This window comes from Lissotriton helveticus, chromosome 5_1 (genome assembly GCF_964261635.1).
Source record: "Lissotriton helveticus chromosome 5_1, aLisHel1.1, whole genome shotgun sequence".
NCBI classification, from domain to species: domain Eukaryota; kingdom Metazoa; phylum Chordata; class Amphibia; order Caudata; family Salamandridae; genus Lissotriton; species Lissotriton helveticus.
In genome coordinates this window covers 90,691,433-90,705,785 of record NC_136065.1, presented here as the reverse complement: position 1 = coordinate 90,705,785, position 14,353 = coordinate 90,691,433, and the positions used below count along the sequence as shown (strand labels likewise).

Genomic DNA, 14,353 nt, shown 5'->3' with positions numbered 1-14,353 from the left:
CCTAAATCAAAGTATGACCAATTGAGTTGTGCCTGAACCTGAACCCTTTTCAGATCTTTTTTAAAATCTTTTTGGGGATTGGATGTTGTTCAAGTATATGGAGTATGGCCAGCATTGAAGCTCTCCCTCAAAACTAGTGATCAGCACCTGTCTTCAAAGTTTCGGGATGATTCGTCAAGCGGGGACCGAGAAAAAAGGGGGGTCCCAAAAAACACGTTTTCCCTGTGTAAGTTCCCATAGGAAACTTTAGACAAAGCTACAGCCCAAACTGCTGAACAGAATTGCACCAATTTTGGCAAAAACGTAGCCCTTGGTTCAGAAAGGGTCCCTTTTGTTAAATGGTGTAAATCAGTTCAGTAGTTCTGAGAAATTAAAAAAAAAAGTGTCGATATCTGGGCAGAGCCTAACTCCCCCGCCCCCAACATGAGCATGCCTCTGATTGGCTGCCAACAGTTCCCACCAGGAAGTGTTGGCAGCCATCTTGTGCCTCGAATGGAGAAAAAGGAGAGAGAAAGATTAAAAAACAAAAAAGGGGGCATGGTAAAAACAGCCTGATGCTCCTGGCCTGCTCAGGGGACCCCCATGCTAAAAAAAAAAACATTTTTGAAAAATATTCGGGCGGGGTCGCAAAGGTGTGTGAAACCGTCCGGGGGGAAAAAAACGAAGTGCGGACACCCACGTTTCGTTTTCAAAGCCCCCGGGTAGGCCAAGTCCTGGGGCAATTTATTTATGTAGCTGGGACCTGCGGGGCTTGCTTATTTTTAATCTGTGTGGGGGCCTCCAAGACACCCCAAACCCCGGGGCCCAACACCCCCGGGATTTTCTTAAATATTTGTGGGGGCACACAGCCCTCTTGATGACCGCCACCCCCCGGGGCTTTTTAAAAAAACTAAAAAAAAACTGTGGTGGGGCTGGAGCCTCCCCCGGGGACCCCCACCTCCCCGGGGCACTAAAAATGTAAATGCGGGCATCCATTGTGGTCCCCCGAGCCCCGGGCATCACCACCTCCACTGTACACTAGTAGGGAGGGGAGCCGCGCAGCTCCCCTCCTGGACCACCACACCCAGGGCCGGCTCCTGCAGTGTCCTGGTGTGCCCACCCCAGGGACACTGCTGTTTGCTATGGCAGCGGGGGGAGCCATGCTGCGCCCGCCCTGCCATAGCAAACACTGCTTTGGATTTTGGAAGCAAGAGCATGTTTCCTGCTCTCTCTTCCAAAATCCAAAGCAGATTGCTTTTCCACATGAGGAGCCGCATGTTAGCAGATCCCCGTGTGGAAAAGCAATCCCAGCACCCGCATGAGACGGGTAGCCGGCGGGACCGTGGGGGCTTTTGGGCTCCCCCACGGTCACCAACGAAGTGGCCAGGCCCAGGGGGATGGTGTCCCTGGGGTTGAAGTGACCCTGGAAGGGAGCCACTCGGAAGGACGGCCACGCAGCCCCCTTGCTAAAAAAAAATTGAAAAAAAAACCCAGCATCGCGCCGAAGGTCCCGCTGCCTCCCAGCAACACTCTGCAAGCGCGCTTGTGGCGCGTTTTAAGTTGGGGTATTAATTCCTCTCCAATCCTGAGGGTCCCTGGTGTCCAACGAGTCCACCAGGTAACTCCAGTGAGCGCCACAGAGCTGTGTTGAAGAGAGGTGTAAAAAGGGGTCGTGGCCTTGGACCACTCCTCTGCAACGCAGCTTCCTGGCGCTACTGGAGGTACCTGGCGGGCTAGTTGGACTCCAGGGACCCTCGGGATTCAAGGGGACTTAATCCCCCAACTTAAAACGCCCCCATGAGGCGCGTTTGCACACTTGACACTTGTCACATCAGACCCCGCCCCCTCCCTGCACCATTGTGCAAACGCGCCCCGTGGCGCATTTTAAGTTGGGGGGGGGGGAATTATTTCCCCTTTCAATCCTGAGGGTCCCTGGGGGCCAACTAGCCCACCGGGTACCTCCAGTAGTGCCAGGGAGCTGCATTGCAGAGGAATGATCCAAGGCCATGACCCCTTTTCACACCACTCCGCAACGCAGCTCAGTGGCGCTTACTGGAGGTAGCTGGTGGGATAGTTGGCCCCCAGGGACCCTCAGAATTCAAGGGGATTTAATCCCCAATTTACAACGCACTAGCCCATCAGGTACCTCCAGTAAGCACCAAGGAGCTGCTTTTCAGAAAGGTGGTCCAAGGCCACGCCGCATTTTTACACCACTCTTCAACGCTAGGCACTAGTATATTCACTGCTACAATCCCCAGAGCATACCGATGCACTCCAGCATTCCCCTTGTCACTCCGTGAGCACTCTTCTAATCACCCTGTCAGCACCGTATACTTGTCCAATCATTGTGCCAATACCCAAGCACTTCTGAATTCACCATTTATATCTTTGCAGCACTCTAATCATCCAGTCACTAACCATGTTTTTATGCAATGACCCAGGCACTAACAGATGTAGTGCTACAATTCCCTGAGGGCTACCTACGCAGTCCAGTAATCTGCCTGTCACTACCTACGCGCTCCTCCAATCACCCAGCCAGCACAATGTACTTATCCAATCAGTCTGCCAAAACCCAAGCACTTATAAATTCACCATGTACTCTCCTTACAGTACTGTAATCATACAGTGTCTACCCATGTACTGATGCCATGGCACAGGCACTAATACATTCACTGCTACAGTCCCCAGAGCACTGCCCATGCAGTCCAGCAATCCCTGTCACTCCTTGAGCACTCTTCTAATCACCCTGCCAGCATCATGTCCTTATCTAATCACTCGGCCAAAACCCAAGCATGTACTCTCCTTGCAGTACTCTCCTTGCAGTACTCTAATCACCCCATCACTACCCATATTGTCATGCAATGACCCAGGCACTAACACATGCAGTGGCACAATCACCTATGGAGAAGGAAAACAGAGGAGATAAGAAACAGCTGATTCTTTAGTAAAAATGGAAGTATTGATTTGATTAGATATAAAAAGAGGTGTATGTTGTAATAAAGTGAAAATATCCTTCCTTATCTAATGTTCGTGTTTCTTAAGCTTATGAAAACTGGTCTGAGATTGCCAGATGTATTCAAATGCCTAGACAATATCATTAATAAAGGTCACAGTAGAAATGTGAGCTACTTGTGGGTTTATAGATCGTCGTCATTGGCATTCATGCCCAGAAATGTCCTAGTTTAGTCCATGGAAATGGGTCCTGGGGTGGAAAATCCAATGTTCTCTGTTGAATAGCGATCTCTGCTCCCAGCAATTATTAGCCTTCAGTATCGTCCATCTGATGTCATCCAGTGTGTGTCTGACAGTTACAAAATGTACTGACATTATAGTATTGTATTGTATTGGAAACTTATATAGCGCAAAAATGCCACCCTACGGGTATCCTGGCACTAGATCAAAGAGAAGCCCTGAAAAAAAAACAGTCCGGTATCTATGAAGACAGACTTAGGCCCCATTACTTGGGAAGAGCCAAGTTTTCAGGCTCTTCCTAAAGCCAATCAACGAGCTAGCCTGTCTAAGAATTAGGGGCAGTTCATTCCAGATACGAGAGGCCATCACTCCAAAAGCTCTACCACCTTTCCGAGATCTCTTAAATCTGGTGGTAGCAATCAGATTAGAGTTTGAAGAATGGAGCTGGCTACTTGAATTGTACCAGGTGAATGTTTCTTGTAAAGGAACTGGGCCCTGGCCATGTTCTGCCTTATATACAATACAGAGGGATTTGAAACGAATTCTCTCCCCGATGGGCAGCCAATGGAGGTCTCTTAAGGCCAGTGTCGTAGAGGATCTATGTTGTCTATTTAAGGCCAGCTTTGCTGCCATCGATTGAACTCTCTGCAACCCCTGTACAATATATTGTGGTGCTCCCAAGTACAGGGAGTTGCAATAGTCCAGTCTACTCAGTATTATGCTCCCCACTACAAGAGGACGGGTGTCCTCGGGGAGTAGGGGAAGGATTTTCCGTAAAATTTGGAGCGAGGAAAGGCAGATACTGGCAGTTTTGTTGGCCTGCGCATCCATTTGGAGGTTTTCATCTACCACGACTCCCAAATTGCGCACCACTTTAGCCGAGGCCAAAGAGTCACCTTCAGGAGTGAGCTTAAACTCTATAGGTAGGTGTCGGGACATTCTCGTGGCAGGACCGTATATTACCTCAGTTTTTCCCTCATTAAATTGTAGGGCATTTCTCTTCAGTCAACCTGCTATTTGACACAAGCACTCCTGGAAGGTGTCAATAGATACCGCTCTTTTCCCCTCCAATGAGAACACCAGTTGAGTGTCATCTGCATAGTTGATTAGATCTACCCTGAAAGATTTAATAATGGGGAATAGAGGACGTAGATGGATGTTAAAAAGGATCGGGCTTATTGCCGAACCCTGAGGTACCCCATGGAGTACTGGGGACATGTCAGAGGTAAATGGCGATAAGGATACCGCCTGTTGTCTTCCTGACAGGTAGGATCGTAACCATTTTAGAGCCTGTCCTTTTACCCCTATGTCTTCCAGTCTCTCAACCAGCACAGCACGGTTGACTGTGTCAAATGCGGCTGACATATCAAATAATACCAGGACAGATGAAACCCCATTGTCAGCACGCATTCGCAGGTTATCCATTACCGTTACCAGTGCGGTCTCAGTCCCATGTCCCGGGCGGAAACCAAACTGATCCCTATCCAGCAATAAATTATCCTCTAGATAACAAGATAGACTTTTACTAACTACCTTTTCAAGGATTTTGACTGGGTAGGGCAGTAAGGAGATTGGTCTGAAACTCGCTGGGTCGGAAGGGTCCAGGGATGATTTACAATAGCTTGCTTCCAAGCCTCTGGTGCCACACCTTCCTCCAGTGACTAGCAACAGATCTTCCATAGCCATGGTAAAGGTTCTTCCCCCAGGGTTTTCCAGATTTTATGAGGAAAAGGATCCAACGGGGGACCTGAGGACACACTTTGAGCCAGCTGGTTAAAAGAGTCCTCTTTAGGAGAATGGAAGGTATCCAACGAGGTAGCTAACTGGGGTTTAAAAGCAGGCTTCTCGGCTAGACCAACCGGACCGTCCGATTGAAAATTCCCGACAATTTTAGTTATTTTGTCCTCAAAGAAGTCAGCGATCTCATCACATAGTTTCTGTGAAGCTATTACCTTATTACTAGCATATATTGGACTAGATATGTTCCTAACAATATTAAAAAGTGCTTTAGTACTGTTAGGGCCTTGCAGAATAGAATTGGCATAAAAATCAGCCTTGGCCCTGGCAATAGATTCCTTATAATGGGTATGTGCTAATTTCAAAGCTTTCCTGTCTAGATCCAGATAGGCCCTCCTTCATTTCCTCTCTGCCTTTTTACATGTTGCCTGTATCTGTTTTAATTCGGCGTTATACCAAGGAGCAGAAATGTTGCTCCTGTTTTATAGATGCTTTATTGGCACCACTGTATCAAGGGAGTCCGCCATAATCTTGCAGTAAGTCTGATCGTTTTCACCTACAGAAGTTGAAGGGGTAAAGGACATCCGGCCCTAAAAAGGCAATAGGGTTTTATTTTTTTATCAGCTTGGCCCATTCTCTTCCCTTTCGAAAACTCAATGACTGATTACTAGTGCCCTCTAAGCTAGATAGCTTGATAACAAAGTGGATTAACGAGTGGTCCATCCAATTTTGGGGCAAAATATCCACCACCTCTGTCTCTGCTTGCTTTGCAAACAGGAGGTCTAGAATATGGCCTCCTAGATGCGTTGATTGAGTTATCATTTGACAAAGACCAAGGTTCTCACAAGTTTGTCTTAAGTCACTCAAGTGGTTATCTAGACGGCCGTTGTCCCAAAGATTGAAATCTCCCAATACCATCAAGTGTGCATGAGTAATACTCAAATCGATAATGGGAGTTAAAAAGGTCTTGAAACTGCGTATCTGCCCGCGGGGGTCTATAACCGACCACCCCTGTGAGTAATCTACCCTTAGCCTCCTGAATTGAGAAGCCCAATCGTTCGATCCCATGAATCTCATCTATTTGTAGGGGTACAAAGTTCCATTTTTCCTTGAAGATTACCCCAACCCCCCTCCTCTCCCAGTTGTCCTTGGTTTATGGAATATTTTGTAGCCAACTGGGCATGCAAAACCCAACTGCACCAGTAACTCTGATGTAGTCCAGGTTTAGCTTAAAAAAAGGGCATCCAATTCCATATTTTCCAGCATGGTCTATACCTCATGATGGTGTTTCATCAGCGATCTACAATTAATCATCCCTCTTACCCAGGAAAAGTAGCTGTTCTCTGGAATATTTAATTCTATGCTGATGAACAATGCAACGGACAGCGTGGCTGGCACTGTGCGTGGCCGATGCGCGGACGGGCGCAGACGGGCTTGCCTCTGGTGCGCTGCTGGTGCGCCCGCTGCGTGCACGCTGCGCGCTTGCATTCCCTGCTCTAAAAAGGAAGAGGAGTGTCCAACCACTGGAGCGCAGCCCCGGAAGTGCGGCTGAGCCCTTGTCCCTATACCCAAAATGGCGCTAGAAAGAACCGCTTGCTAGCTATTCTCGCTAAACAGCGAGTTGAGTGGATTCAGTTTTTTTATGGTGCGGGTAAGAGTCTATGCTTGTAGTTGTCAGGAACAATTTTTAAAAGTAAATTTGGCAGTTTTACGACAAAAGGCTTTAAATATACAAACTAAATAATAATTTTAAAAACTGACAGCATATAGTTGCCAGCATAAAGCGCAAATGATTTACAGCTTTTCAGTGGCAAATCTCGGGTCCTAGTAGTTGCTTGTTTGCATCGGAGATTACTACGATGTTCTGTAATCCTGGCGGGGGCAATCCGCCTGACGTCCTCACTCGTTTTTCCCCCCGCCATATTAGTATGGCGGGGGGGACCTCGGCGGACGGAAAGACCGTCCGCCGCTTTTCCGCCGCGGTCGCCTTGCGGCCAGGGTGGAAAAGGAATAATATGGTGACGTTGTCTATCAGACACCGCCAGCCATATTACAATGGGCATTTTACAATGCCTTTCCGTGGCGGCATGGCATGCGGTCTTCACTTTGGGGGCCCCCTGCGGGCCCCCAAAGTGAAAGAGGGGTGGGTGGTGCACACGGGGGGTACCTGTGGTACCCCCCTGCATTTGCATATACAATGCGGTAGGCACCACGCGGTGCCTGCCGCATTGTGTATACAAATGCATACATGCATTTATGGCATTGTGGCCACAATGTTATAAATGCAGGATGCGGCCGCCACTGTGGCGGCCGCCTCCTAATACCACCCACGGGACCCCCGCCCTTCTGGCGGGCGGTCCCAATCCCCGTCAGGATGGCGGGCGGGCTGGCAAAGTCCACACGCCATCCTAATGACCCCCATAGTGTGCAGGGGCAGGTGCTAAGGTAAATGGCATTCTTGGTATTGCAATTGGTATGTCCTTTATATACCCTTGGACGGCATTCACCCAGATCAGTCTCTTTAGTTGCTTTTTTAAGAATGCATGCGTTGCACATTCAACATTGGTAGTTAATGTTAATGCCATTTATAACGTGCACAAATCACCCCAAGGGGTATCTCGGCGCGGCCAAGCAGCATAGCGCAACCAGCTCTGAACAAAACAGTCTCCAGTAATTTCCTAAAACAAACATTATCCGTACAGGTCCTAATATAGTGTGGTAGCTTATTCCAATATAAAGGGGCCAAATAATAAAAGGACCTGCTGCCCAAGCGGGCCCTCTTGACACGTGGGATACTTAAGTAATTTGTCACTTGATCTCAACAGTCTAGGCGGGTGGTACTGCCTAAGTTTGGTGGCTAAGTAAACAGAGCCACGACCAGTAGTGGCCCATAACTCGTTGTATCCCCTTTAATGTAGGTGGCAGGCTCCTTGGGGTGATTTGAGGTCGTGTGTGGACAGAAGGCCTCTCGGCTTCTGTGCCCGTTTGTATGCAAACCTGGGATTGGAGCTATTTAGGGTGCTTGTCTTGAGGATAGACCAGTATTTTTGTGATTATCTTTTGGATCTGGTTCGAGGATGGTGTGAAAGTAGTCATGCAGGTGATTAATCGTCTGGTTCCTCCTCTCGTGTTTCCAGTTGGGCTTCCCGGTGGTTGTTCCTGACCCTTTTGTATGCTTGTGTGACTATCTTCTGAGGGTAATCACTTGAAGTCAAATTGGTGCACAGTTCCTTTGCTTGAAGACCATACTCTATAAGGGTGTCACATTTACGCCGTAGTCTAAGGAACTGACCAAGTGCCGGTTGTTACGTAAGGCTCTTGGATGATGACTTCCATAGAGAAGAAGGCTGCTCCGGCCTGTCAGTTTTTTAAATTGGTGGTAGATAGTCTACCCGTGTCTCGGGTGACCTGAAGGTCCAAACACTTTACTGCTTGATCTGGGTTCCATGTAAATAAATAATTTAAAATTACATAACATATTCTATATTTAATTAACACATTAAACTATTAAAAAAAGAATAAAACATACATTTAATAACAAAATAAACACAACAGTAGTGAAAACGGTGGATAGCGAGGGGGTAAAAATTACTATTCCCACTCCAGTGAGTGCAACAGCAGGGAAAGCGCTGGATAGCGAAGGGGTAAAAATTACTATTCCCACTCCAGTGAGTGCAACAGTAGGGAAAGCGCTGGATAGCGGAGGGGTAAAAATTACTATTCCCACTCCAGTCAGTGCAACAGTAGGGAAAGCACTGGATCCCACAACAATAAAAAACAAAAACATCAACATTTGTATTAAATTTAATTTTCAATATTAACATAATATATACATTTAAAGATATTATTAACAAAGATAATAAATCATTAGTTACACATTAATGAACACTATAATATCCACAACACACACCTCAAATTAATCACACAATTAAAAATAAATAATAATGGAAATTAATTTATAAATATTTATTAATTAATCAATAAAAAATAATTACTTACCACCTTTCACAACATTTACGCTTGTAAACACCACAACACACCTAAAGTTAATTACAATTACTAATTACTAATTAATGGAAATTAATGTAAAAATAATTAATCGATACAATTATTAACTACCACCCTTGGACATATAAACACCACAACACACACCTAAAACTAATTAAACAATTAACATAATTAATTGAATTTAACAACTAATTATTAAACTATTAATTAATCAATTAACACATTAATTACTCAATACATTTTATATAATTAAATTACTTCCCACCCTATTCCCCTATAAACCCACAACCTGCTACGGAACTAAATATGCAAAATTCAAACAAAATTAATACCTAGTAAAATTTTAAAACCTATAATAAAATGACAAACAATTCTCATTAAAAACACTAAAATACATAACATTATGAATAATTCGATATTTTTGTAAACGATATTTAAGACGTCGATGTTTTTGAAATCAATATTACTTACCTGTCTGTCGATATTCTTGTCCGCAATATTTTTGTTTTCGATAATTCTTCCCCACTATATATTTGCGTGGCTATGTATGTCCCTTGATATTTATACGTCGATATTCCTGCTCTGCACCCTTGATCGGATATAGTGCTGGTCAATCTCGGGTATGGATTGAGTGTGTTCATCCAGGCGCAGCAGTTCACGCATGTGTCCACATCGCCATGTCAAGAGAAAAGAATATCATGAATGAACCTTAGACATATTCGGATATTGGTTTTGTATGGATTGGTATGCCCGGTAATGTATTTTTTCAAATGCTGCCATGTAAAGGCAGGATAGACTCAACCTTTGCTAATCACAGTAGAGAGGGACAAAGAGTAGTTCAAGAACCAGCACCCATGCTCCTTAATAGAAGTACGAACAAAAGGAGTGACTGTTCCTATACAGAGAACGTAAGGTTGAAGCGTGTAAAGTGAGAGGTCTTCCTTATTGGAAGGTATTGCCCTCACACACCCTTGTGGGTGATATGCTTTTCGGTCTTTTTCTCCTCATGTGGCTGGTGCTGCAATGCCCCACTGGTACCACGAGATGTCTCTTTAGCAGAAATGTTTTTGTTTTAGTCATGATGATGCATGCAGGTGTGTGGGAATTCCGTGATGGATATAGTGAGAAAGAATTGGTCTAATACTACTTAAGAGGTACCCAGAGATCTATTTAATCAGGGTACCCTTGGCAGGATTAAAAACAGATTAGTGTAGCTTGTCAAGGCAGTGTTATGAAGCGTGACAATCTAGTGTGCATTGGAGACAAGCAGTTTTGGCATGCCTGGCTCCAAGTGATCCTCAACTAAACTGTGCTCTGGTAAAATTTTTGACAGCATGCACTAAAAAATTGTTGCCGGAAATTAAAAATACTGACTGAAAACTAACTTTTATTTTTATCTATGCACTTATAAACAAAGTATTATATCCAAGAATTACCGTGGTGTAAATAATTGCGATATGCATTTCGGGATATAACCTGCCTGATCAAGTGTCTGCCTATATCCGAACTTTTATTGTACAGTCTTTTTAATAGAATGTTTTACCTTTTTATAATTATGGAGATTTTATGGGTTTGTAATGAAATACTTTTGTGTTGCAATGGTTTTAACAAACTATGCATAAATAAAATAAACTTGTGTGCATTGCTTGGAAGCCACAGGAAGGATTAGTCTGTGAGGACCTTAGAATATATTTTAGAGTCTGAATTAATCAGTGAGACAGGGTGATAGGAAATGCAGTTAAGAGGAGGCTTCGGTTTAAAAAAAAAAAATACAATATTAGTTTCTTTCCCTGAGAGAGTTGGACCTCCTACCCATTATTAGCTCAAGAATTAAGACCAGTCAGAAAAAGGAGCAAGAGCTGGAAAAACGGTCTCATAACAATTCTTCATGAATTCCATCTGGTCCTGTCGCTCTTCCTGAAGGGAGGGGCTTTATTGTCCTTTCTAACTTTTGTGGCCAAATGTCTAGGGCGGTCGACCTTGGAGCAGGGGAACCGGGTTCGTCTCTCTGCAATGACACTCCACATTCTGTAACTCTGAGCAAATCACTTAATCTCCCCGTGCCTACTAAAATGAATGTGTCTGTCTGTAACGTAACTGGTGCTCATGTAAAGCGCTCCAATACCTACAGGTCTATTTAGCGCTATATAAAACTCCACAAAAAAAAAACAACAGTTGGCTCTGTGATGAGGTGATCTTGGGTCTTTTAAATAATAAGAATTTATTTGAAGTATGCAAATCTGCTGACTAGACTGATATAATACCATGTAACTTTTCCTGAAAGGAAAATGTGTGCTATGTAAATAGATTTTACTTCTGACAAGTGTAGAGGTTATTCAAATTCCAAGTAAGAATTTTAATGTTGTTTAATGTAAAATGTTTATCCTGATTTACCCTTTACTCTGCAGTGGCACTATATAATTAATTGTGTTACTTCTAGTTGACTGCATCTCCCATTTTCTTTCACGTGTGATCTACAATTCTCAAGCCTGTACCATCCCCAACCCTCCATTGGCCCAACCAACCTACGGGATCATCAGGTTGGCATCACCCCCACGCCAAGGAGATATCTGAGAAAACCTCCCATTCCACAAACCCCGTTCCTTAACCATGACCGCATAGATATTTTAGTGATTCCAGCAGTGCTAAGTCCTCAAAAAGAATTGAATTAGTAATGTAAACCTAGACCATAGTAAGTGAGGTAAGAAAGTAAAGAAAGGCTAGTAACGCTAATAGCACTGAAACTGCCATGTGGTCCAGCTGATTAGAGCACAATTCATTGATCATTGTGAAGTGTGGCTCAATGGTTAGAGCGGCAGACCTTGATGCAGAACGCATGCCAGGGACCAGGGTTCGATTCCCGCCTCGGCGGGATCGGGCTTAAATTCCTCTGACCGGATATTCTCGCCTCAGTGCCGAATCTAAGCATGGGCCCCACGCTGCAACTCTGGGCAATAGCTTGCTTAGTCTCTACAACGGCCCCCGATGCACAAGGGATGCCTGGTTTCACCATGGGATGCCCAGGAGTGGACACCTCACAAGGAAAAGCCAGGAGGGGTTCCCTTGTGGTAGGAGTACAAGAGCCGGGATGCCTCCGGGTTACTGTTCGCGCTATACAAATACAACACATTTACATTCATTATGAGATATGCCACTAGTCCATGACTCCAAAAGTGCTTTGGCCTTCTCTTCAAAGATGCACATGTGAGTGTTTGAGCCCTTTATCATTTTCAGATGGCCAACTCCTAAAGGAAGACCTGGGCTCCTGGATCTTGGAAGCATGGAATCAGTTGTAACTTCAAGCAGAGATTGACTGTCCGCTGGCAAAAGTTTGAGTGGACAAAGAAAATATGTGTCCATCCACAACTGGATTAGAGGGGCGGACTGACTGGTAAAGCAACTGTTGAAATATAACTGTCAGGCTCCGTATCCTATACTCCTCGGGACTGTGACGAATGTCCTAAACCCGCACACCCACAACAACCCGGAAGTCTGATAAGATAGCACAGACCCCAGAATGGTTCCGAGAGCGCGGGAAAGGAAGGGGACAGCAGGGAAGGAGATCTGGAATGACAAAAGACAGTTTGTTTAGAAAAACATTCCCCCCCCTTTGTTTCTTACAACATTAAATCCTCTCACTTCCTCTATACTCTTCTGAGTGGATTCCTAAACCCCTACCTGAAAAGGAAGATAATAGGATCTTTAAACACAGGAGCACAGGCACAGGGTAATACCAGGGGCGGTCACCAGCTAGAAGAAAATAAGGAATACCTTACTACCCAGCTCTATCTCTTGATTGAGAGAAAGAAATGTATGCACCAAAGATCATAAATGACATACCACAATATATCTGAGTGCTAATCTTGGTCACACGCTCCCTCTGATCATGTACCCCCTGTTGAGTCTCTCCTGATGAAAACAATGAAATAACGATGTGCAGATAAGGCAAATAATAATGCGTGAGGTTGAAATCACCAAATCACAGTTCCTTCCCTAAATATTAAAGGACAGTTTCACACCTAGAAAAGTGTATTAGTCTTTATACATATTGATGTGACCATTAGGGACTTTGCCCAACGTTTTGAGCCCAAAAGCGTTATCAGTTCCCAACTGCTCGGGTAATTAATCTTAACCAAGCATACACATCAATAATATATATCCAATGATCGTTTGGCCCCAAGAATAGCGTTTCCCTCCTGCAATGAGAAAGCATATCTTTCTCCTCCAACAGGAAAGAAACCAAACATTAGTTTTACCAAGTCCGGAAATCCAATATGTTACACGGTTTACACGTTCAAATGGTTTACATCTTTTTTGGAAGGTCGCCGCCAGACGGTCTGGGTCTCCCAGAGCTCCTCCGAGATGCCGCCGTTGGGAGTAGGGGTTCCACAGGGTTCTGTGTTGAGCCCGTCATTGTTCAACATCTATATGTCCCCCCTAGCGGCGGCGGTGGAGGCCCATGGGGCCCGGATCGTGTCTTACGCCGATGACACGCAACTTCTCTTCACATGCGGTAAAGATCTAGCATTCGATGGAGAGAATATCCGGGGTTGTCTTGTCATGGTATTCGATTGGCTCCAGCGGAACAGCCTGAAGGCCAACTCCAGCAAGTCGGAGGTTTTATTCTTCGGCTGTGCTATCGACCCTGAGTGGCGGCTATGGTGGCCGTCTGAAATGTGCCCTCCCGCACAGTCTTCAGTGGTCGCAAAAAATCTTGGGGTTAAACTAGACAATAAGCTTTCGCTGAGAGCGCATGTCCTGGGTCTGGCCGGCACCTGTTTCGGCATTCTGAAAATGCTCCGCAAGTTTCTTCCACTGCTTTCTGCGGAGCACAGGCGGATAACCGTCCAGGCGCTTATCGGATCCAGGCTGGATTATGCCAACGCCCTTTTTCTTGGCCTCCCTGATTACCTTGTCCAGCGCCTGCAGGTGGCTCAAAACTCTGCTGCCCGGGCCATCTTCGGTTTGCATAGGCGAGCACGAGCGTCTGGGCTGCTGCAAATGCTCCATTGGCTACCTATCCGGAAGCGGATTATGTTCAAATCCCTGACGTTGATGCATAAAGCACTTTTCGGCTCAGGGGCCGGGTACCTAAGGCGTAGGTTGGCCTTCTATCGTCCAACCTGCTCGCTACGGTCAGAATCTCTCTTCACTGCCGTGGTTCCGCGTGTGAGGAAGGCCCGCACAGGGGGCCGTTCTTTTAGCTGCAAGGCTCCCCAGTTGTGGAACACTCTGCCATTGGCACTACGCAGTACCTCCAATCTGCTCCAGTTTAGGAAGAACCTGAAGACGTGGCTTTTTAATCTGTAGTTCCTTTCGGGCGGGTTTTGTTTTATTTGCTTTCTGTATTTGATTTCATTGTTGTGTTATTTGGTACTGAGCTGCCTGTGGAAAGCGCCGGGACACTCTTTTAGAGTAGCCGTGCGCTATATAAACT

General features: G+C 45.4%; 1 protein-coding gene across 1 annotated transcript in view; it reads left to right on the top strand.

Moving 5' to 3' along the window:
- The window catches only part of LOC144752399 (E3 ubiquitin-protein ligase TRIM39-like), a 103,696-nt gene that overhangs the window by 39,404 nt on the left and 49,939 nt on the right, over window positions 1-14,353 (top strand). The gene's annotated exons all lie outside the window — the stretch shown is intronic.